General features: G+C 46.7%; 10 non-coding genes and 34 pseudogenes across 10 annotated transcripts; all 44 read right to left on the bottom strand.

The window, feature by feature from the left end:
• Positions 1-96: 96 nt before the first annotated feature.
• Positions 97-215, bottom strand: LOC136768936 (5S ribosomal RNA). Its single transcript, XR_010822049.1, has one exon. It is a non-coding gene; the product is annotated as a 5S ribosomal RNA (ribosomal RNA).
• A 221-nt stretch (positions 216-436) lies between these two features.
• Positions 437-555, bottom strand: LOC136769307 (uncharacterized; annotated as a pseudogene).
• Positions 556-764: 209 nt separating this feature from the next.
• LOC136768969 (uncharacterized) lies at positions 765-883 on the bottom strand (annotated as a pseudogene).
• A 218-nt stretch (positions 884-1101) lies between these two features.
• Positions 1102-1220, bottom strand: LOC136769079 (uncharacterized; annotated as a pseudogene).
• A 218-nt stretch (positions 1221-1438) lies between these two features.
• LOC136768874 (uncharacterized) lies at positions 1439-1557 on the bottom strand (annotated as a pseudogene).
• A 210-nt stretch (positions 1558-1767) lies between these two features.
• On the bottom strand, positions 1768-1886 carry LOC136769487 (uncharacterized; annotated as a pseudogene).
• A 209-nt stretch (positions 1887-2095) lies between these two features.
• On the bottom strand, positions 2096-2214 carry LOC136768896 (uncharacterized; annotated as a pseudogene).
• Positions 2215-2454: 240 nt separating this feature from the next.
• On the bottom strand, positions 2455-2573 carry LOC136768945 (uncharacterized; annotated as a pseudogene).
• A 210-nt stretch (positions 2574-2783) lies between these two features.
• LOC136768922 (5S ribosomal RNA) lies at positions 2784-2902 on the bottom strand. The gene has a single exon (XR_010822047.1). It is a non-coding gene; the product is annotated as a 5S ribosomal RNA (ribosomal RNA).
• A 208-nt stretch (positions 2903-3110) lies between these two features.
• Positions 3111-3229, bottom strand: LOC136768968 (uncharacterized; annotated as a pseudogene).
• A 218-nt stretch (positions 3230-3447) lies between these two features.
• LOC136769078 (uncharacterized) lies at positions 3448-3566 on the bottom strand (annotated as a pseudogene).
• A 218-nt stretch (positions 3567-3784) lies between these two features.
• Positions 3785-3903, bottom strand: LOC136768873 (uncharacterized; annotated as a pseudogene).
• Positions 3904-4113: 210 nt separating this feature from the next.
• Positions 4114-4232, bottom strand: LOC136769486 (uncharacterized; annotated as a pseudogene).
• A 209-nt stretch (positions 4233-4441) lies between these two features.
• LOC136768895 (uncharacterized) lies at positions 4442-4560 on the bottom strand (annotated as a pseudogene).
• Positions 4561-4800: 240 nt separating this feature from the next.
• Positions 4801-4919, bottom strand: LOC136768989 (uncharacterized; annotated as a pseudogene).
• A 210-nt stretch (positions 4920-5129) lies between these two features.
• LOC136768911 (5S ribosomal RNA) lies at positions 5130-5248 on the bottom strand. The gene has a single exon (XR_010822046.1). It is a non-coding gene; the product is annotated as a 5S ribosomal RNA (ribosomal RNA).
• A 209-nt stretch (positions 5249-5457) lies between these two features.
• Positions 5458-5576, bottom strand: LOC136768996 (uncharacterized; annotated as a pseudogene).
• Positions 5577-5794: 218 nt separating this feature from the next.
• LOC136769275 (5S ribosomal RNA) lies at positions 5795-5913 on the bottom strand. Its single transcript, XR_010822231.1, has one exon. It is a non-coding gene; the product is annotated as a 5S ribosomal RNA (ribosomal RNA).
• Positions 5914-6132: 219 nt separating this feature from the next.
• On the bottom strand, positions 6133-6251 carry LOC136769416 (uncharacterized; annotated as a pseudogene).
• A 221-nt stretch (positions 6252-6472) lies between these two features.
• LOC136769445 (uncharacterized) lies at positions 6473-6591 on the bottom strand (annotated as a pseudogene).
• Positions 6592-6810: 219 nt separating this feature from the next.
• On the bottom strand, positions 6811-6929 carry LOC136769274 (5S ribosomal RNA). The gene has a single exon (XR_010822230.1). It is a non-coding gene; the product is annotated as a 5S ribosomal RNA (ribosomal RNA).
• A 221-nt stretch (positions 6930-7150) lies between these two features.
• Positions 7151-7269, bottom strand: LOC136769583 (uncharacterized; annotated as a pseudogene).
• A 214-nt stretch (positions 7270-7483) lies between these two features.
• LOC136769376 (uncharacterized) lies at positions 7484-7602 on the bottom strand (annotated as a pseudogene).
• A 216-nt stretch (positions 7603-7818) lies between these two features.
• On the bottom strand, positions 7819-7937 carry LOC136768984 (uncharacterized; annotated as a pseudogene).
• Positions 7938-8147: 210 nt separating this feature from the next.
• Positions 8148-8266, bottom strand: LOC136769333 (uncharacterized; annotated as a pseudogene).
• Positions 8267-8489: 223 nt separating this feature from the next.
• On the bottom strand, positions 8490-8608 carry LOC136768907 (uncharacterized; annotated as a pseudogene).
• A 210-nt stretch (positions 8609-8818) lies between these two features.
• Positions 8819-8937, bottom strand: LOC136769270 (5S ribosomal RNA). The gene has a single exon (XR_010822226.1). It is a non-coding gene; the product is annotated as a 5S ribosomal RNA (ribosomal RNA).
• Positions 8938-9145: 208 nt separating this feature from the next.
• Positions 9146-9264, bottom strand: LOC136769332 (uncharacterized; annotated as a pseudogene).
• Positions 9265-9492: 228 nt separating this feature from the next.
• LOC136768906 (uncharacterized) lies at positions 9493-9611 on the bottom strand (annotated as a pseudogene).
• Positions 9612-9820: 209 nt separating this feature from the next.
• LOC136769207 (5S ribosomal RNA) lies at positions 9821-9939 on the bottom strand. The gene has a single exon (XR_010822165.1). It is a non-coding gene; the product is annotated as a 5S ribosomal RNA (ribosomal RNA).
• Positions 9940-10148: 209 nt separating this feature from the next.
• Positions 10149-10267, bottom strand: LOC136769323 (uncharacterized; annotated as a pseudogene).
• Positions 10268-10491: 224 nt separating this feature from the next.
• On the bottom strand, positions 10492-10610 carry LOC136769661 (uncharacterized; annotated as a pseudogene).
• Positions 10611-10820: 210 nt separating this feature from the next.
• On the bottom strand, positions 10821-10939 carry LOC136769255 (5S ribosomal RNA). Its single transcript, XR_010822212.1, has one exon. It is a non-coding gene; the product is annotated as a 5S ribosomal RNA (ribosomal RNA).
• A 211-nt stretch (positions 10940-11150) lies between these two features.
• LOC136769481 (uncharacterized) lies at positions 11151-11269 on the bottom strand (annotated as a pseudogene).
• A 219-nt stretch (positions 11270-11488) lies between these two features.
• LOC136769580 (uncharacterized) lies at positions 11489-11607 on the bottom strand (annotated as a pseudogene).
• Positions 11608-11820: 213 nt separating this feature from the next.
• LOC136769369 (uncharacterized) lies at positions 11821-11939 on the bottom strand (annotated as a pseudogene).
• A 209-nt stretch (positions 11940-12148) lies between these two features.
• LOC136769420 (5S ribosomal RNA) lies at positions 12149-12267 on the bottom strand. Its single transcript, XR_010822268.1, has one exon. It is a non-coding gene; the product is annotated as a 5S ribosomal RNA (ribosomal RNA).
• Positions 12268-12486: 219 nt separating this feature from the next.
• LOC136769499 (uncharacterized) lies at positions 12487-12605 on the bottom strand (annotated as a pseudogene).
• Positions 12606-12825: 220 nt separating this feature from the next.
• LOC136769498 (uncharacterized) lies at positions 12826-12944 on the bottom strand (annotated as a pseudogene).
• Positions 12945-13165: 221 nt separating this feature from the next.
• LOC136769024 (uncharacterized) lies at positions 13166-13284 on the bottom strand (annotated as a pseudogene).
• Positions 13285-13499: 215 nt separating this feature from the next.
• Positions 13500-13618, bottom strand: LOC136769542 (uncharacterized; annotated as a pseudogene).
• Positions 13619-13833: 215 nt separating this feature from the next.
• On the bottom strand, positions 13834-13952 carry LOC136769676 (uncharacterized; annotated as a pseudogene).
• Positions 13953-14167: 215 nt separating this feature from the next.
• On the bottom strand, positions 14168-14286 carry LOC136769387 (uncharacterized; annotated as a pseudogene).
• A 219-nt stretch (positions 14287-14505) lies between these two features.
• On the bottom strand, positions 14506-14624 carry LOC136769409 (5S ribosomal RNA). The gene has a single exon (XR_010822267.1). It is a non-coding gene; the product is annotated as a 5S ribosomal RNA (ribosomal RNA).
• Between the last annotated feature and the right edge of the window lie 5369 nt (positions 14625-19993).

Below are 19993 nucleotides of genomic sequence, written 5' to 3'. Positions count from 1 at the left end.
AAGTAGCCGGGTACGTGTACAATTCTTCAATTATATCTCCTGGAGACAGAAAGAGAGTATTAAGAGCTACGATGAAGTTACCCAGGAGACGTAAAAAGCTTGCAGCACCTGGTATTTCTAGGAGGTCTCCCATCCAAGTACTGACCAGGCCCTGCCCCGTTTAGCTTCCGAGATCTGACGAGATCGGGCGCATTCAGGACGGTGTGGCCACAAGCCAAAAGGCCTGGCTGCATGATGTCTCTTAAAGGTTGGCGGGTATTGACGGAACTTCCAGCAAAAAAAAAAAAAAAAAAAAATAGAAAAATGGAGGGAAAAATATCAGTGCAGGAAAGGGTGTTGAAAGTAGCCGGGTACGTGTACAATTCTTCAATTATATCTCCTGGAGACAGAAAGAGAGTATTAAGAGCTACGATGAAGTTACCCAGGAGACGTGAAAAGCTTGCAGCACCTGGTATTTCTAGGAGGTCTCCCATCCAAGTACTGACCAGGCCCTGCCCCGTTTAGCTTCCGAGATCTGACGAGATAGGGCGCGTTCAGGATGGTGTGGCCGCAAGCCGAGATGCCTGGCTGCATGATGTCTCTTAAAGGCTGGCGGGTATTGACGGAACTGCCAGCAAAAAAAAAAAAGAAAAATAGAGGGAAAAATACCAGTGCAGCAAAGGGTGTTGAAAGTAGCCGGGTACGTGTACAATACTTCAATTATATCTCCTCCAGACAGAAAGAGGGTATTAAGAGCTACGATAAAGTTACCCAGGAGACGTAAAAGCTTGCAGCACCAGGTATTTCCAGGAGGTCTCACATTCATGTACTGACCAGGTCCTGCCCCCTTTAGCTTCTGAGATCTGACGAGATCGGGCGCGTTCAAGATGGTGTGGCCGCAAGCCGAGATGCCTGGCTGCATGATGTCTCTTAAAGGCTTGCGGGTATTGACGGAATTTCCAGCAAAAAAAAAAAAAAAAAATACAAAAATTTAGGGAAAAATGTCAGTGCAGGAAAGGGTGTTGAAAGTAGCCGGGTACGTGTACAATTCTTCAATTATATCTCCTCCAGACTGAATGAGAGTATTAAGAGCTACGCTGAAGTTACCCAGGAGATGTAAAAAGCTTTCAGCACCTGGTATTTCCAGGAGGTCACCCATCCAATTACTGACCAGGCCCTGCCCAGTTTTTCTTCCGAGATCTGACGAGATCTTGCGTCTTCAGGACGGTGTGGTCTCAAGCCAAGAGGCCTGGCTGCATGATGTCTCTTAAAGGCTGGAGGGTACTGACGGAATTTCCAGCAAAAAAAAAAAAAAAAAAAAAGAAAAATGGATGGAAAAATATCAGTGCAGCAAAGGGTGTTGACAGTAGCTGGGTACGTGTACAATTCTTCAATTATATCTCCTCCAGACAGATAGAGAGTATTAAGAGCTACGATAAAGTTACCCAGGAGACGTAAAAGCTTGCAGCACCAGGTATTTCCAGGAGGTCTCCCATCCAAGTACTGACCAAGTCCTGCCCCGTTTAGCTTACGAGATCTTACAAGATCAGGCACGTTCAGGACGGTGTGGCCGCAAGCCGAGAGGCCTGGCTGCATGATGTCTCTTAAAGGTTGGCGGGTATTGACGGAACTTCCAGCAAAAAAAAAAAAAGAAAAATGGATGGAAAAATATCAGTGCAGCAAAGGGTGTTGACAGTAGCTGGGTACGTGTACAATACTTCAATTATATCTCCTCCAGACAGATAGAGAGTATTAAGAGCTACGATAAAGTTACCCAGGAGACGTAAAAGCTTGCAGCACCAGGTATTTCCAGGAGGTCTCACATTCATGTACTGACCAGGTCCTGCCCCGTTTAGCTTCCGAGATCTGACGAGATCGGGCGCGTTCAGGATGGTGTGGCCGCAAGCCGAGATGCCTGGCTGCATGATGTCTCTTAAAGGCTGGCGGGTATTGACGGAACTGCCAGCAAAAAAAAAAAGAAAAATAGAGGGAAATATACCAGTGCAGCAAAGGGTGTTGAAAGTAGCCGGGTACGTGTACAATTCTTCAATTATATCTCCTGGAGACAGAAAGAGAGTATTAAGAGCTACGATGAAGTTACCCAGGAGACGTAAAAAGCTTGCAGCACCTGGTATTTCAAGGAGGTCTCACATCCAAGTACTGACCATGCCCTGCCCCGTTTAGCTTCCGAGATCTGACGAGATCGGGCGCATTCAGGACGGTGTGGCCACAGGACGGTGTGGCCACAAGCCGAAAGGCCTGGCTGCATGATGTCTCTTAAAGGTTGGCAGGTATTGACGGAACTTCCAGCAAAAAAAAAATATATAAAAACAAAAAAGAAAAATGGATGGAAAAATATCAGTGCAGCAAAGGGTGTTGACAGTAGCTGGATACGTGTACAATACTTCAATTATATCTCCTCCAGACAGAGAGAGAGTATTAAGAGCTACGATAAAGTTACCCAGGAGACGTAAAAGCTTGCAGCACTAGGTATTTCCAGGAGGTCTCACATTCATGTACTGACCAGGTCCTGCCCCGTTTAGCTTCCGAGATCTGACGAGATCGGGCGCGTTCAGGATGTTGTGGCCGCAAGCCAAGATGCCTGGCTGCATGATGTCTCTTAAAGGCTGGCGGGTATTGACGGAACTGCCAGGAAAAAAAAAAAAGAAAAATAGAGGGAAATATACCAGTGCAGCAAAGGGTGTTGAAAGTAGCCGGGTACGTGTACAATTCTTCAATTATATCTCCTGGAGACAGAAAGAGAGTATTAAGAGCTACGATGAAGTTACCCAGGAGATGTAAAAAGCTTGCAGCACCTGGTATTTCTAGGAGGTCTCCCATCCAAGTACTGACCAGGCCCTGCCCCGTTTAGCTTCCGAGATCTGACGAGATCGGGCGCATTCAGGACGGTGTGGCCACAAGCCGAAAGGCCTGGCTGCATGATGTCTCTTAAAGGTTGGCGGGTATTGACGGAACTTCCAGCAAAAAAAAAAAAAAAAATAGAGGGAAAAATATCAGTGCAGGAAAGGGTGTTGAAAGTAGCCGGGTACGTGTACAATACTTCAATTATATCTCCTCCAGACAGAAAGAGAGTATTAAGAGCTACGATGAAGTTACCCAGGAGACGTAAAAGCTTGCAGCACCAGGTATTTCCAGGAGGTCTCACATTCATGTACTGACCAGGTCCTGCCCCCTTTAGCTTCTGAGATCTGACGAGATCGGGCGCGTTCAAGATGGTGTGGCCGCAAGCCGAGATGCCTGGCTGCATGATGTCTCTTAAAGGCTTGCGGGTATTGACGGAATTTCCAGCAAAAAAAAAAAAAAAAAATACAAAAATTTAGGGAAAAATGTCAGTGCAGGAAAGGGTGTTGAAAGTAGCCGGGTACGTGTACAATTCTTCAATTATATCTCCTCCAGACTGAATGAGAGTATTAAGAGCTACGCTGAAGTTACCCAGGAGATGTAAAAAGCTTTCAGCACCTGGTATTTCCAGGAGGTCACCCATCCAATTACTGACCAGGCCCTGCCCAGTTTTTCTTCCGAGATCTGACGAGATCTTGCGTCTTCAGGACGGTGTGGTCTCAAGCCAAGAGGCCTGGCTGCATGATGTCTCTTAAAGGCTGGAGGGTACTGACGGAATTTCCAGCAAAAAAAAAAAAAAAAAAAAAGAAAAATGGATGGAAAAATATCAGTGCAGCAAAGGGTGTTGACAGTAGCTGGGTACGTGTACAATTCTTCAATTATATCTCCTCCAGACAGATAGAGAGTATTAAGAGCTACGATAAAGTTACCCAGGAGACGTAAAAGCTTGCAGCACCAGGTATTTCCAGGAGGTCTCCCATCCAAGTACTGACCAAGTCCTGCCCCGTTTAGCTTACGAGATCTTACAAGATCAGGCACGTTCAGGACGGTGTGGCCGCAAGCCGAGAGGCCTGGCTGCATGATGTCTCTTAAAGGTTGGCGGGTATTGACGGAACTTCCAGCAAAAAAAAAAAAAGAAAAATGGATCGAAAAATATCAGTGCAGCAAAGGGTGTTGACAGTAGCTGGGTACGTGTACAATACTTCAATTATATCTCCTCCAGACAGATAGAGAGTATTAAGAGCTACGATAAAGTTACCCAGGAGACGTAAAAGCTTGCAGCACCAGGTATTTCCAGGAGGTCTCACATTCATGTACTGACCAGGTCCTGCCCCGTTTAGCTTCCGAGATCTGACGAGATCGGGCGCGTTCAGGATGGTGTGGCCGCAAGCCGAGATGCCTGGCTGCATGATGTCTCTTAAAGGCTGGCGGGTATTGACGGAACTGCCAGCAAAAAAAAAAAGAAAAATAGAGGGAAATATACCAGTGCAGCAAAGGGTGTTGAAAGTAGCCGGGTACGTGTACAATTCTTCAATTATATCTCCTGGAGACAGAAAGAGAGTATTAAGAGCTACGATGAAGTTACCCAGGAGACGTAAAAAGCTTGCAGCACCTGGTATTTCAAGGAGGTCTCACATCCAAGTACTGACCATGCCCTGCCCCGTTTAGCTTCCGAGATCTGACGAGATCGGGCGCATTCAGGACGGTGTGGCCACAGGACGGTGTGGCCACAAGCCGAAAGGCCTGGCTGCATGATGTCTCTTAAAGGTTGGCAGGTATTGACGGAACTTCCAGCAAAAAAAAAATATATAAAAACAAAAAAGAAAAATGGATGGAAAAATATCAGTGCAGCAAAGGGTGTTGACAGTAGCTGGATACGTGTACAATACTTCAATTATATCTCCTCCAGACAGAGAGAGAGTATTAAGAGCTACGATAAAGTTACCCAGGAGACGTAAAAGCTTGCAGCACTAGGTATTTCCAGGAGGTCTCACATTCATGTACCGACCAGGTCCTGCCCCGTTTAGCTTCCGAGATCTGACGAGATCGGGCGCGTTCAGGATGTTGTGGCCGCAAGCCAAGATGCCTGGCTGCATGATGTCTCTTAAAGGCTGGCGGGTATTGACGGAACTGCCAGGAAAAAAAAAAAAGAAAAATAGAGGGAAATATACCAGTGCAGCAAAGGGTGTTGAAAGTAGCCGGGTACGTGTACAATTCTTCAATTATATCTCCTGGAGACAGAAAGAGAGTATTAAGAGCTACGATGAAGTTACCCAGGAGATGTAAAAAGCTTGCAGCACCTGGTATTTCTAGGAGGTCTCCCATCCAAGTACTGACCAGGCCCTGCCCCGTTTAGCTTCCGAGATCTGACGAGATCGGGCGCATTCAGGACGGTGTGGCCACAAGCCGAAAGGCCTGGCTGCATGATGTCTCTTAAAGGTTGGCGGGTATTGACGGAACTTCCAGCAAAAAAAAAAAAAAAAAATAGAGGGAAAAATATCAGTGCAGGAAAGGGTGTTGAAAGTAGCCGGGTACGTGTACAATACTTCAATTATATCTCCTCCAGACAGAAAGAGAGTATTAAGAGCTACGATGAAGTTACCCAGGAGACGTAAAAGCTTGCAGCACCAGGTATTTCCAGGAGGTCTCACATTCATGTACTGACCAGGTCCTGCCCCCTTTAGCTTCTGAGATCTGACGAGATCGGGCACGTTCAAGATGGTGTGGCCGCAAGCCGAGATGCCTGGCTGCATGATGTCTCTTAAAGGCTTGCGGGTATTGACGGAATTTCCAGCAAAAAAAAAAAAAAAAAATACAAAAATTTAGGGAAAAATGTCAGTGCAGGAAAGGGTGTTGAAAGTAGCCGGGTACGTGTACAATTCTTCAATTATATCTCCTGGAGACAGAAAGAGAGTATTAAGAGCTACGATGAAGTTACCCAGGAGACGTAAAAAGCTTGCAGCACCTGGTATTTCTAGGAGGTCTCCCATCCATGTACTGACCAGGCCCTGCCCCGTTTAGCTTCCGAGATCTGACGAGATCGGGCGCATTCAGGACGGTGTGGCCACAAGCTGAGATGCCTGGCTGCATGATGTCTCTTAAAGGCTGGCGGGTATTGACGGAACTTCCAGCAAAAAAAAAAAAAAAAAAAATGGAAAATGGAGGGAAAAATATCAGTGCAGCAAAGGCTGTTGAAAGTAGCCGGGTACGTGTACAATACTTCAATTATATCTCCTCCAGACAGATAGAGAGTATTAAGAGCTACGATGAAGTTTCCCAGGAGACGTAAAAACCTTGCAGCACCAGGTATTTCCAGGAGGTCTCCCATCCAAGTACTGACGAGGCCCTGCCCCGTTTAGCTTCCGAGATCTGACGAGATCGGGCGTGTTCAGGACGGTGTGGCCGCAAGCCAAGAGGCCGGGCTGCATGATGTCTCTTAAAGGCTGGCGGGTATTGACGGAACTTCCAGCAAAAAATAAAAAATAAATAAATAGAAAAATGGAGGGAGAAATATCAGTGCAGGACAGGGTGTTGAAAGTAGCCGGGTACATGTACAATTCTTCAATTATATCTCCTCCAGACTGAATGAGAGTATTAAGAGCTACGCTGAAGTTACCCAGGAGACGTAAAAAGCTTGCAGCACCTGGTATTTCTAGGAGGTCTCCCATCCATGTACTGACCAGGCCCTGCCCCGTTTAGCTTCCGAGAGCTGACGAGATCGGGCGCATTCAGGACGGTGTGACCACAAGCTGAGATGCCTGGCTGCATGATGTCTCTTAAAGGCTGGCGGGTATTGACGGAACTTCCAGCAAAAAAAAAAAAAAAAAAAATGGAAAATGGAGGGAAAAATATCAGTGCAGCAAAGGCTGTTGAAAGTAGCCGGGTACGTGTACAATACTTCAATTATATCTCCTCCAGACAGATAGAGAGTATTAAGAGCTACGATGAAGTTTCCCAGGAGACGTAAAAAGCTTGCAGCACCAGGTATTTCCAGGAGGTCTCCCATCCAAGTACTGACGAGGCCCTGCCCCGTTTAGCTTCCGAGATCTGACGAGATCGGGCGTGTTCAGGACGGTGTGGCCGCAAGCCAAGAGGCCGGGCTGCATGATTTCTCTTAAAGGCTGGCGGGTATTGACGGAACTTCCAGCAAAAAATAAAAAATAAATAAATAGAAAAATGGAGGGAGAAATATCAGTGCAGGACAGGGTGTTGAAAGTAGCCGGGTACATGTACAATTCTTCAATTATATCTCCTCCAGACTGAATGAGAGTATTAAGAGCTACGCTGAAGTTACCCAGGAGATGTAAAAAGCTTTCAGCACCTGGTATTTCCAGGAGGTCAACCATCCAATTACTGACCAGGCCCTGCCCAGTTTTTCTTCCGAGATCTGACGAGATCGGGCGCGTTCAGGACGGTGTGGCCGCAAGCCGAGATGTCTGGCTGCATGATGTCTCTTAAAGGCTGGCGGGTATTGACGGAATTTCCAGCAAAAAAAAAAAAAAAAAGAAAAATGGATGGAAAAATATCAGTGCAGGAAAGGGTGTTGAAAGTAGCCGGGTACGTGTACAATTCTTCAATTATATCTCCTCCAGACAGAAAGAAAGAACTAAGAGCTACGATAAAGTTACCCAGGAGACGTAAAATCTTGCAGCACCAGGTATTTCCAGGAGGTCTCCCATCCAAGTACTGACCAGGTCCTGCCCCGTTTAGCTTCCGAGATCTTACGAGATCGGGCACGTTCAGGACGGTGTGGCCGCAAGCCGAAAAGCCTGGCTGCATGATGTCTCTTAAAGGTTGGCGGGTATTGACGGAACTTCCAGCAAAAAAAAAAAAAAAAAAAGAAAAATGGATGGAAAAATATCAGTGCAGCAAAGGGTGTTGACAGTAGCTGGGTACGTGTACAATATTTCAATTATATCTCCTCCAGACAGATAGAGAGTATTAAGAGCTACGATAAAGTTACCCAGGAGACGTAAAAGCTTGCAGCACTAGGTAATTCCAGGAGGTCTCACTTTCATGTACTGACCAGGTCCTGCCCCGTTTAGCTTCCGAGATCTGACGAGATCGGGCGCGTTCAGGATGGTGTGGCCGCAAGCCGAGATGCCTGGCTGCATGATGTCTCTTAAAGGCTGGCGGGTATTGACGGAACTGCCAGCAAAAAAAAAAAAGAAAAATAGAGGGAAATATACCAGTGCAGCAAAGGGTGTTGAAAGTAGCCGGGTACGTGTACAATTCTTCAATTATATCTCCTGGAGACAGAAAGAGAGTATTAAGAGCTACGATGAAGTTACCCAGGAGACGTAAAAAGCTTGCAGCACCTGGTATTTCTAGGAGGTCTCCCATCCAAGTACTGACAAGGCCCTGCCCCGTTTAGCTTCCGAGATCTGACGAGATCGGGCGCATTCAGGACGGTGTGGCCACAAGCCGAAAGGCCTGGCTGCATGATGTCTCTTAAAGGTTGACGGGTATTGACGGAACTTCCAGCAAAAAAAAAAAGAAAAAAAGAAAAAAGAAAAATGGATGGAAAAATATCAGTGCAGCAAAGGGTGTTGACAGTAGCTGGATACGTGTACAATACTTCAATTATATCTCCTCCAGACAGAGAGAGAGTATTGAGAGCTACGATAAAGTTACCCAGGAGACGTAAAAGCTTGCAGCACTAGGTATTTCCAGGAGGTCTCACTTTCATGTACTGACCAGGTCCTGCCCCGTTTAGCTTCCGAGATCTGACGAGATCGGGCGCGTTCAGGATGGTGTGGCCGCAAGCCGAGATGCCTGGCTGCATGATGTCTCTTAAAGGCTGGCGGGTATTGACGGAACTGCCACCAAAAAAAAAAAAGAAAAATAGAGGGAAATATACCAGTGCAGCAAAGGGTGTTGAAAGTAGCCGGGTACGTGTACAATTCTTCAATTATATCTCCTGGAGACAGAAAGAGAGTATTAAGAGCTACGATGACGTTACCCAGGAGACGTAAAAAGCTTGCAGCACCTGGTATTTCTAGGAGGTCTCCCATCCAAGTACTGACCAGGCCCTGCCCCATTTAGCTTCCGAGATCTGACGAGATCAGGCGCATTCAGGACGGTGTGGCCGCAAGCCAAGAGACCTGGCTGCATGATGTCTCTTAAAGGTTGGCGGGTATTGACGGAACTTCCAGCAAAAAAAAAAGAAAAATAGAGGGAAATATACCAGTGCAGCGAAGGGTGTTGAAAGTAGCCGGGTACGTGTACAATTCTTCAATTATATCTCCTGGAGACAGAAAGAGAGTATTAAGAGCTACGATGAAGTTACCCAGGAGACGTAAAAAGCTTGCAGCACCTGGTATTTCTAGGAGGTCTCCCATCCAAGTACTGACAAGGCCCTGCCCCGTTTAGCTTCCGAGATCTGACGAGATCGGGCGCATTCAGGACGGTGTGGCCACAAGCCGAAAGGCCTGGCTGCATGATGTCTCTTAAAGGTTGGCGGGTATTGACGGAACTTCCAGCAAAAAAAAAAAAGAAAAAAAGAAAGAAAAAAGAAAAATGGATGGAAAAATATCAGTGCAGCAAAGGGTGTTGACAGTAGCTGGATACGTGTACAATACTTCAATTATATCTCCTCCAGACAGAGAGAGAGTATTGAGAGCTACGATAAAGTTACCCAGGAGACGTAAAAGCTTGCAGCACTAGGTATTTCCAGGAGGTCTCACTTTCATGTACTGACCAGGTCCTGCCCCGTTTAGCTTCCGAGATCTGACGAGATCGGGCGCGTTCAGGATGGTGTGGCCGCAAGCCGAGATGCCTGGCTGCATGATGTCTCTTAAAGGCTGGCGGGTATTGACGGAACTGCCACCAAAAAAAAAAAGAAAAATAGAGGGAAATATACCAGTGCAGCAAAGGGTGTTGAAAGTAGCCGGGTACGTGTACAATTCTTCAATTATATCTCCTGGAGACAGAAAGAGAGTATTAAGAGCTACGATGACGTTACCCAGGAGACGTAAAAAGCTTGCAGCACCTGGTATTTCTAGGAGGTCTCCCATCCAAGTACTGACCAGGCCCTGCCCCATTTAGCTTCCGAGATCTGACGAGATCGGGCGCATTCAGGACGGTGTGGCCGCAAGCCAAGAGACCTGGCTGCATGATGTCTCCTAAAGGTTGGCGGGTATTGACGGAACTTCCAGCAAAAAAAAAAAGAAAAATAGAGGGAAATATACCAGTGCAGCAAAGGGTGTTGAAAGTAGCCGGGTACGTGTACAATTCTTCAATTATATCTCCTGGAGACAGAAAGAGAGTATTAAGAGCTACGATGAAGTTACCCAGGAGACGTAAAAAGCTTGCAGCACCTGGTATTTCTAGGAGGTCTCCCATCCAAGTACTGACAAGGCCCTGCCCCGTTTAGCTTCCGAGATCTGACGAGATCGGGCGCATTCAGGATGGTGTGGCCACAAGCCGAAAGGCCTGGCTGCATGATGTCTCTTAAAGGTTGGCGGGTATTGACGGAACTTCCAGCAAAAAAAAAATATATAAAAAGAAAAAAGAAAAATGGATGGAAAAATATCAGTGCAGCAAAGGGTGTTGACAGTAGCTGGATACGTGTACAATACTTCAATTATATCTCCTCCAAACAGAGAGAGAGTATTGAGAGCTACGATAAAGTTACCCAGGAGACGTAAAAGCTTGCAGCACCAGGTATTTCCAGGAGGTCTCACTTTCATGTACTGACCAGGTCCTGCCCCGTTTAGCTTCCGAGATCTGACGAGATCAGGCGCGTTCAGGATGGTGTGGCCGCAAGCCGAGATGCCTGGCTGCATGATGTCTCTTAAAGGCTGGCGGGTATTTACGGAACTGCCACCAAAAAAAATAAAGAAAAATAGAGGGAAATATACCAGTGCAGCAAAGGGTGTTGAAAGTAGCCGGGTACGTGTACAATTCTTCAATTATATCTCCTGGAGACAGAAAGAGAGTATTAAGAGCTACGATGAAGTTACCCAGGAGACGTAAAAAGCTTGCAGCACCTGGTATTTCTAGGAGGTCTCCCATCCAAGTACTGACCAGGCCCTGCCCCGTTTAGTTTCCGAGATCTGACGAGATCGGGCGCGTTCAGGATGGTGTGGCTGCAAGCCAAGAGGCCTGGCTGCATGATGTCTCTTAATGGTTGGCGGGTTTTGACGGAACATCCAGCAAATAAAAAAAAAGAGAAATGGTGGTAAAAATATCAGTGCAGCAAAGGGTGTTGAAAGTAGCCAGGTACGTGTACAATTCTTCAATTATATCTCCTCCAGACTGAAAGAGAGTATTAAGAGCTACGATGAAGTTACCCAGGAGACGTAAAAAGCTTGCAGCACCAGGTATTTCCAGGAGGACACCCATCCAAGTACTGACCAGGCCTTGCCCCGTTTAGCTTCCAAGATCTGACAAGATCGGGCGCGTTCAGGACGGTGTGGCCGCAAGCTGAGATGTCTGGCTGCATGATGTCTCTTAAAGGCTGGCGGGTATTGACGGAATTTCCAGCAAAAAAAAAAAAAAAAAAAAAGAAAAATGGAGGGAAAAATATCAGTTCAGGAAAGGGTGTTGAAAGTAGCCGGGTACGTGTACAATTCTTCAATTATATCTCCTCCAGACAGAAAGAGAGTATTAAGAGCTACGATGAAGTTACCCAGGAGACGTAAAAAGTTTGCAGCACCTCGTATTTCCAGAAGGTCACCCATAAAAGTACTGACCAGGCCCTGCCCCGTTTAAATTCCGAGATCTGACGAGATCGGGCGCGTTCAGGACGGTGTGGCCGCAAGCCAAGAGGCCTGGCTGCATGATGTCTCTTAATGGCTGGCGGGTATTGACAGAACTTCCAGCAAAAAAAAAAAAAAAAGAAAAATGGAGGGAAAAATATCAGTGCAGCAATGGGTGTTGAAAGTAGCCGGGTACGTGTACAATACTTCAATTATATCTCCTCCAGACAGATAGAGAGTATTAAGAGCTACGATAAAGTTACCCAGGAGACGTAAAAGCTTGCAGCACCAGGTATTTCCAGGAGGTCTCACATTCAAGTACTGACCAGGTCCTGCCCCGTTTAGCTTCCGAGATCTGACGAGATCGGGCGCGTTCAGGACGGTGTGGCCGCAAGCCGAGATGTCTGGCTGCATGATGTCTCTTAAAGGCTGGCGGGTATTGACGGAACTGCCAGCAAAAAAAAAAAGAAAAATAGAGGGAAATATACCAGTGCAGCAAAGGGTGTTGAAAGTAGCCGGGTACGTGTACAATTCTTCAATTATATCTCCTGGAGACAGAAAGAGAGTATTAAGAGCTACGATGAAGTTACCCAGGAGACGTGAAAAGCTTGCAGCACCTGGTATTTCTAGGAGGTCTCCCATCCAAGTACTGACCAGGCCCTGCCCCGTTTAGCTTCCGAGATCTGACGAGATCGGGCGCGTTCAGGATGGTGTGGCCGCAAGCCAATATGCCTGGCTGCATGATGTCTCTTAAAGGCTGGCGGGTATTGACGGAACTTCCAGCAAAAAAAAAAAAAAAAAAAATGGAAAATGGAGGGAAAAATATCAGTGCAGCAAAGGCTGTTGAAAGTAGCCGGGTAGGTGTACAATACTTCAATTATATCTCCTCCAGACAGATAGAGAGTATTAAGAGCTACGATGAAGTTTCCCAGGAGACGTAAAAAGCTTGCAGCACCAGGTATTTCCAGGAGGTCTCCCATCCAAGTACTGACGAGGCCCTGCCCCGTTTAGCTTCCGAGATCTGACGAGATCGGACGTGTTCAGGACGGTGTGGCCACAAACCAAGAGGCCGGGCTGCATGATGTCTCTTAAAGGCTGGCGGGTATTGACGGAACTTCCAGCAAAAAAAAAAAAATAAAAAAATGGAAAATGGAGGGAAAAATATCAGTGCAGCAAAGGCTGTTGAAAGTAGCCGGGTAGGTGTACAATACTTCAATTATATCTCCTCCAGACTGAATGAGAGTATTAAGAGCTACGATGAAGTTTCCCAGGAGACGTAAAAAGCTTGCAGCACCAGGTATTTCCAGGAGGTCTCCCATCCAAGTACTGACGAGGCCCTGCCCCGTTTAGCTTCCGAGATCTGACGAGATCGGACGTGTTCAGGACGGTGTGGCCACAAACCAAGAGGCCGGGCTGCATGATGTCTCTTAAAGGCTGGCGGGTATTGACAGAACTTCCAGCAAAAAATAAAAAATAAATAAATAGAAAAATGGAGGGAAAAATATCAGTGCAGGACAGGGTGTTGAAAGTAGCCGGGTACATGTACAATTCTTCAATTATATCTCCTCCAGACTGAATGAGAGTATTAAGAGCTACGCTGAAGTTACCCAGGAGATGTAAAAAGCTTTCAGCACCTGGTATTTCCAGGAGGTCACCCATCCAATTACTGACCAGGCCCTGCCCAGTTTTTCTTCCGAGATCTGACGAGATCTTGCGTCTTCAGGACGGTGTGGCCTCAAGCCAAGAGGCCTGGCTGCATGATGTCTCTTAAAGGCTGGAGGGTATTGATGGAACTTCCAGGAAAAAACAAAAGAAAAAAGAAAAATGGAGGGAGAAATATCAGTGCAGCAAAGCGTGTTGAAGGTAGCCGGGTACGTGTACAATTCTTCAATTATATCTCCTCCAGACAGATAGAGAGTATTAAGAGCTATGATAAAGTTACCCAGGAGATGTAAAAGCTTGCAGCACCAGGTATTTCCAGGAGGTCTCACATTCAAGTACTGACCAGGTCCTGCCCCGTTTAGCTTCCGAGATCTGACGAGATCGGGCGCATTCAGGACAGTGTGGCCGCAATCCAAGAGGCCTGGCTGCATGATGTCTCTTAAAGGTTGGCGGGTATTGACGGAACTTCCAGCAAAAAAAAAAAAAAAAAAGAAAAATGGATGGAAAAATATCAGTGCAGCAAAGGGTGTTTACAGTAGCTGGGTACGTGTACAATACTTCAATAATATCTCCTCCAGACAGATAGAGAGTATTAAGAGCTACGATAAAGTTACCCAGGAGACGTAAAAGCTTGCAGCACCAGGTATTTCCAGGAGGTCTCACATTCATGTACTGACCAGGTCCTGCCCCGTTTAGCTTCCAAGATCTGACGAGATCGGGCGAGTTCAGGATGGTGTGGCCGCAAGCCGAGATACCTGGCTGCATGATGTCTCTTAAAGGCTGGAGGGTATTGATGGAGCTTCCAGCAAAAAACAAAAGAAAAAAGAAAAATGGAGGGAAAAATATCAGTGCAGCAAAGCGTGTTGAAGGTAGCCGGGTACGTGTACAATTCTTCAATTATATCTCCTCCAGACAGATAGAGAGTATTAAGAGCTACGATAAAGTTACCCAGGAGACGTAAAAGCTTGCAGCACCAGGTATTTCCAGGAGGTCTCACATTCAAGTACTGACCAGGTCCTGCCCCGTTTAGCTTCCGAGATCTGACGAGATCGGGCGCGTTCAGGACGGTGTGGCTGCAAGCCGAGATGTCTGGCTGCATGATGTCTCTTAAAGGCTGGCGGGTACTGACGGAATTTCCAGCAAAAAAAAAAAAAAAAAAAAAGAAAAATGGATGGAAAAATATCAGTGCAGCAAAGGGTGTTGACAGTAGCTGGGTACGTGTACAATTCTTCAATTATATCTCCTGGAGACAGAAAGAGAGTATTAAGAGCTACGATGAAGTTACCCAGGAGACGTGAAAAGCTTGCAGCACCTGGTATTTCTAGGAGGTCTCCCATCCAAGTACTGACCAGGCCCTGCCCCGTTTAGCTTCCGAGATCTGACGAGATCGGGCGCGTTCAGGATGGTGTGGCCGCAAGCCAAGAGGCCTGGCTGCATGATGTCTCTTAAAGGCTGACGAGTATTGACGGAACTTCCAGCAAAAAAAAAATGGATAAAGAAAAATGGAGGGAAAAATATCAGTGCAGCAATGGGTGTTGAATGTAGCCGGGTACGTGTACAATACTTCAATTATATCTCCTCCAGACAGAAAGAGAGTATTAAGAGCTACGATGAACTCACCTAAAGGATTATTAGGAACACCATACTAATACTGTGTTTGACCCCCTTTCGCCTTCAGAACTGCTTTAATTCTACGTGGCATTGATTCAGCAAGGTGCTGAAAGCATTCTTTAGAAATGTTGGCCCATATTGATAGGATAGCATCTTGCAGTTGATGGAGATTTGTGGGATGCACATCCAGGGCACGAAGCTCCCGTTCCACCACATCCCAAAGATGCTCTATTGGGTTGAGATCTGGTGACTGTGGGGGCCAGTTTAGTACAGTGAACTCATTGTCATGTTCAAGAAACCAATTTGAAATGATTCGACCTTTGTGACATGGTGCATTATCCTGCTGGAAGTAGCCATCAGAGGATGGGTACATGGTGGTCAAAAAGGGATGGACATGGTCAGAAACAATGCTCAGGTAGGCCGTAGCATTTAAACGATGCCCAATTGGCACTAAGGGGCCTAAAGTGTGCCAAGAAGACATCCCCCACACCATTACACCACCACCACCAGCCTGCACAGTGGTAACAAGACATGATGGATCCATGTTCTCATTCTGTTTACGCCAAATTCTGACTCTACCATCTGAATGTCTCACCTCTTTTTCCTATTTGTAGTGGAGATGAGTGGTACCCAGTGGGGTCTTCTGCTGTTGTAGCCCATCCGCCTCAAGGTTGTACGTGTTGTGGCATCACAAATGCTTTGCTGCATACCTCGGTTGTAGCGAGTGGTTATTTCAGTCAAAGTTGCTCTTCTATCAGCTTGAATCGAGTCGGCCCATTCTCCTCTGAGCTCTAGCATCAACAAGGCATTTTCGCCCACAGGACTGCCGCATACTGGATGTTTTTCCCTTTTCACACCATTCTTTGTAAACCCTAGAAATGGTTGTGCGTGAAAATCCCAGTAACTGAGCAGATTGTGAAATACTCAGACCGGCCCGTCTGGCACCAACAACCATGCCACGCTCAAAATTGCTTAAATCACCTTTCATTCCCATTCAGACATTCAGTTTGGAGTTCAGGAGATTGTCTTGACCAGGACCACACCCCTAAATGCATTGAAGCAACTGCCATGTGATTGGTTGATTAGATAATTGCATTAATGAGAAATTGAACAGGTGTTCCTAATAATCCTTTAGGTGAGTGTATATGTATGTATGTGTATGTATGTCCAATTGCTTTGACAATACAAATGAAATGAATTGAGAGAGAGAGAGAGAGAGAGAGAGAGAGAGAGAGAGGAATATGAGCTCCTAAAAAACATTTGTTTTTATACATAAGCGGATTTAATTTGTGATTTACAAATGAATATATAGCACTATAAACATACACAGAAGACATGGAATAGAAATTCAGAAGAAAAAGTATTCAAAAAATAATAATTTTAAGAGAAACACAAAAAGAAGAAAGCAGAGAGACAGTTCAGGAAGAAAAGTCAGAAAAGAAAAGCTGAAGACAAGAATTGGAGGTAAGAGACAAATAATTAAACAAAAAAATATGTATTAATAAAATAAATAAGCATTCTCAGTAGTTGACTCAGCCAATGAAAATGCAGAGCTCCGATTTGAATAGAGTGACAGTAGGAGAGAGCCCAACTGCCACTGAGACTGATAGAAATCTATCGAACAGCAGTCTGACTGCAGAGCTGCCTTTTGAAATCCGATACCCTGAAGACATTCGCTCTGCACAGGCTAAGAAGGACTACAAACAAGCTGTGATGAGAGCATCTCCTGAGACCCTCATCCTAGACTACACCGGTAAAGGAGAAAACAGGGTCAAGAACAATCTACTGTTCTACACCGCCTTTCACAAAACCCTGTGCCAGACATACCCCAATAACAACAAGAGGGGCATTAGCAGAGGCAGGCAGATCTCAGTGCTGGTAGAGAAAGACACAGACAGTGTGATGCTCACTTTTAATGTATACCACAACGGGACCATCATGGTGCAGGGCAGCGAGAGCAGCCTGGACCAATTAGCTCTCGGCTTCCACACCTCAAAGCAGCAGACTGAGGTAGAGAAACAAGAGCCAGAGCCGGCCACCCTGCAGTCTGCCCCCAGCCACACGGAGCCAGACAGTGCCCCATCTCCCACAGACTGCCCCCCTGTCTCCCCAAAACTCTCCAGCAACATTAAAACACTAAAGGAATGCCTATCAGTGCTGGAGCTGGAGTTTGCGGAGTTCAGGGAGCAGACCTTGAGCACCCTGGCCCAGACCTCCTTGTGCGATCAGCTCCGGGATGAGATGCACAGACTAAAGATGCAGCACAAGGCTGAGATCCATGAGCTGAGAGCAGCAGTGAGAGACCTGGAGGAGCAGAGCCAAACCCTGAGGACGGAGCTGCGCAGAGCGAGGGAGGAGCTGACCAGGACACCCCAGCACAGCCAGCTAAGGAGCCTGCAGAGCCAGCTGGAGGAGCTAAGAGAGGAGCTACACATCACTGGAGCACAGAGACTGCACTGCACTGACCCCACAACACCTCCAACCCCTGACGCACCCACTGATCCACCCACACTCCCCACCACTCCTGACACACCCACTATCACCAGACCTGCCACTAATACACAACCCCCTGAAACGCCACTCCCCCAAAACACACCCGCTGCCCCCACCACTCCCGACGCAAACCCGGAGTGGCAGGTCAACGCAGAGGTGGTCATTCTGAGCGAATCCAATGGGAAGTTCCTGGTTGAGAGGCGCCTCTTCCCTGGGCGAAAAGTGAAAAAGCTTTGGTGCTCCACAGCACAGAGAGCCCTGGAGCTGCTCTCCAAGAGGAGGCTTTGCCAAGTCAAACACATCCTCATCCACACCGGCACTAACGACCTGAGTGCCCGCAGGGGCGATGTGGCCTCAGCCCTGAGACAGGTAGCAACGAAAGCCACAGAGGAATTCCCAACTGCCAAAATTTCCATCTCCACACTGCTGCCCCGCACAGACGTGCCCCTGCACATCATCCAGGCCATCAACGCAGAAGTGTCCCGAAGATGTGCCCTCCTCCCCAACGTCCACCTGGCACACCACTGAGACATCCAGCCACATCACCTGTATGACCACGTCCACCTCAACAAGACGGGTGTGAGGATCATCTCAAAGGTCCTCAAGGACACAACCCTGGGCCGAAACCCCACACACCCCCACCTCGAGACCAGGAGCAAACCCCCCAGCCCCCGGCCACATCCCCAGCCACCGGCTCCACCCCAGCCCCAGCCCCTGAGACCCCGCGGCCCCATTCCCCACCCCCCCATCCCCAGAGGGCCCGTCCAGCACAGCAGAGCGGACAGCCAGGGACCAGCACAGCCACACAGCCACGCAGCAGCGGCTTCCAGAGCCTGGAGGCCCGATGCTGCCCAGCTGGCCCAGATAAGGCAACTCCTCAGTGTCATCTGTACCACACTGCTGAGTTAACTGAGCCTCAACACACATATATATGGTTGTGGAGATGGAGAGTAAGAAAAAATGTGATTTAATTATTCTGATATTTTGATGCAAAGATAAAATCTTTGAGTGATTATTATGTATATCCATATATAATTATTAATAGTAATATAATATCAGTTGTAGACCACAAATTAAACTTTCTTATGTAGAAGAGACAAGTATAATAAAATATATTAACATGTCCTTTAAAATAAGCAGTTGGAATATGCAGGGTTTACGCTCCTCAACTTTTGGAATGAAGAGCACAGGCCCTGAACTGATCAACACTGTAAATAGTTCAGATGTTTTCATTCTTGTAGAGACTTGGTGCTGTGCAGATATGTCTATACACTGGATGGATACAATGGATACAGGGAGCTGATTGTGCCCTCCTATAAAAAACCCAAAGTCAGGTGTGGCAGGGCCTCGTGGGGGATTATCGTGTGGTACAGGGAGGAGCTCCGAGCAGCCCTATGCCCAGTACAGAGAGGAGACACACACCTGTGGATGAAAATCAGAAAAGACACCCTACAAAATAACACAGATATATACCTATGTGCAATTTATATGCCACCCGCAGACTCCCCCTACTATAATGAGGAAGGCTTTCATGAGCTTCAAAATGAAATCTGCCACTTCCAGACCCTGGGCTCTGTACTGCTGTGTGGCGATCTCAATGCCAGGACTGGCAGAGAGATGGACTACATCAATACAGAGGGGAACACACACCTGTTCGGAGACTCCCCGCTGTGCCACACACACACCTCCACACTGACACAGCCACGACAGCGTGGTAAACAAGAGCAGGAAGCAGGTAGTGCGCCTATGTAAAAGCCTGGGTCTATATATCATCAATGGCAGGACCAGGGGGTACTCTCTGGGGAGATTCACATACTGCTCGGCTCTGGGCAGCAGTGTGGTGGACTACGCCATAACTGACCTGGACCCACAAGCCAACAATGCGTTTATAGTCAGACAACAATCTCCACTATCAGACCACAGCCAAATAACACTTTACCTAAAAAGATCAGCGCAGCCACAAGTCAGAGCCAAACATCCCACAAAACTGGTCTCCCTGCCACCCAGTTAGAGATGGTCAGAGCCCAGCACAGAGAACTACACAAGAGCCCTGAATAGTGATGAGATTGAAAACATGTTAGACAGATATCAATCCTCACACTATCAAATAAACCAAAACGGAATAAACTCAGCCACCAAAACACTGAATGAAATATTTGAGAGACTGGCTTTAAAATCAAACATTAAAACAATTAAAAACCAAAATATGAAATCGTCTAAAAGAAAAAAAGAACAGTGGTGTGACCAGGAGTGTGAAACTTCTAGGAAACACCTGAGACATCTCTCCAACACTAAACACAGAGAGCCCGACAACCAGGAGGCTCGCCTCAGCTACTGCCAGGCCCTGCGGCACTACAAGCAACTCCTCAGTAAGAAAAAAGACCACTATATGGGCAGAATAAATACCCCAAAAACAAAAAATGAAATACCAATTCAAAATGGAGAAATCTGGAAAACACACTTTGAAAAACTTTACCAAAATGTTGAAAACAATCCAAAGCCAGAACAGGTTAAAATATTAAAAAACCTAAATAAATTGGAAGAAATCATTAAGAATAACCAAAATCCCTTAGATAACCCATTTACAATACAGGAACTAAAACATCAACTCAAAATCCTCAAACCCAGGAAAGCCAGCGGCCCCGACAGCATCAGCCCTGAGATGCTGAAGCACAGCAGCCCGC

Source organism: Amia ocellicauda, chromosome 14 (assembly GCF_036373705.1).
Source record: "Amia ocellicauda isolate fAmiCal2 chromosome 14, fAmiCal2.hap1, whole genome shotgun sequence".
Lineage (NCBI taxonomy): Eukaryota > Metazoa > Chordata > Actinopteri > Amiiformes > Amiidae > Amia > Amia ocellicauda.
Note: the sequence above shows the minus strand (reverse complement) of the source record. Positions and strands in the feature narration are given on the sequence as shown.